Genomic DNA, 1,517 nt, shown 5'->3' on the forward strand with positions numbered 1-1,517 from the left:
GAAAGAAAGAAAGAAAAGAGAAAAACACCATGGACAGTTTCAACAGTAGACTAGGAGAACTGGAGGACAAAATTAGTAAATTGAAAGACAGGGAAGCAAAACACACCCAAACTGAACTGCAATTGGAGAAAAACATTAAACGACAAGATAAGAACCTAAGGGAGTTTTGGGACAACATGAAATGAAGCAACATACAAATAATAGGGGTGCCAGAATGACAGGAAGAGGAACAAGGGTTAGAAAACCTATTTGAAGAAATAATGTCAGAAAACTTCCCTGATGTGGAGAAGAAAAAAGTCACACAAGCACAGAGAGTCTCAAGCAAAATTAAACTGAAAAGACCCACACCAAGAAATGTCATAATTATGATGCCAAACGTTCGGGACAAATGGAATCTTAAAGGCTGCAAGAAAGACAGAAAGTTATGTACAAGATATCTCCTATTAGATTATCAACTGATTTCTCAACAGAAACATGTCAGACCAGAAAGGAATGGAAGGAAGTTTACAAAGTGATGCAAAGCAAGGGACTGAATCCAAGAATACTATACCCAACAAGGCTATCATTCAAAATTGAAGGGGAAGTAAGAAGCTTCTCAGACAAAAAAAGGCTAAGGGAGTTTATCACTACCAAGCCAGCAATGCAAGAAATGCTAAAAGGACTGGTGTAAAAGGAAGAAATAAAAAGGAAAGACGGAACACAGGCACAAAAAATAAAAATGAATACAAACAAGTACCTATCAATAATAACTTTAAATGTAAATGGATTAAATGCTCCAGTCAAAAGATATTGAGTGGCTAAGTGGATTTAAAAAAAATGATCCATATATATGCTGTCTACAAGAGACCCATCTCAGAAAAAGGGATTCTCACAGACTGAAAGTGAAGGGATGGAAAAATATCTTTCAGGCAAATAGAAATAATAATAATAAAAAAAAAACTGGGGTTGCAATGCTTACATATTACAAAATAGACCTCAAAGTGAATGCCATAACAAGAGATAAGGAAGGCCACTTCATAATACTAAAGGGGTCGATAAAAAAGGATATAACCCAGGTAAACATATATGTGCCCAATGAAGTAGCACCCAAATACATTAAAAAAAAAAAAAAACTCCTGGAAGATATCAAGGGAGAGATCGACAACAATACAATCATAGTGGGGGACTTTAATACCCCAGTGACATCACTGGATAAATACTCTAGAAAAAAAAAACAGCAAAGAAACAGCAATCCTAAATGATTCATTAGATCAGATGGACTTAATTGATATCCACAGAACATTTTACCCCAAAGCCACTGACTATACATTCTTCTCAAGTGTACATGACACATTTTCAAAGATAGACCACATATTTGGACACAGACAAAGTATCTCCAAATTAAAAAGGATATAACCCAGGTAAACATATATGTGCCCAATGAAGTAGCACCCAAATACATTAAAAAAAAAAAAAAACTCTTCTGCAAGATATCAAGGGAGAGATCGACAGCAAAACAATCATAGTAGGGGACTTAA

This window comes from Myotis davidii, unplaced genomic scaffold (assembly GCF_000327345.1).
Source record: "Myotis davidii unplaced genomic scaffold, ASM32734v1 scaffold774, whole genome shotgun sequence".
In the NCBI taxonomy this organism is placed as follows: domain Eukaryota; kingdom Metazoa; phylum Chordata; class Mammalia; order Chiroptera; family Vespertilionidae; genus Myotis; species Myotis davidii.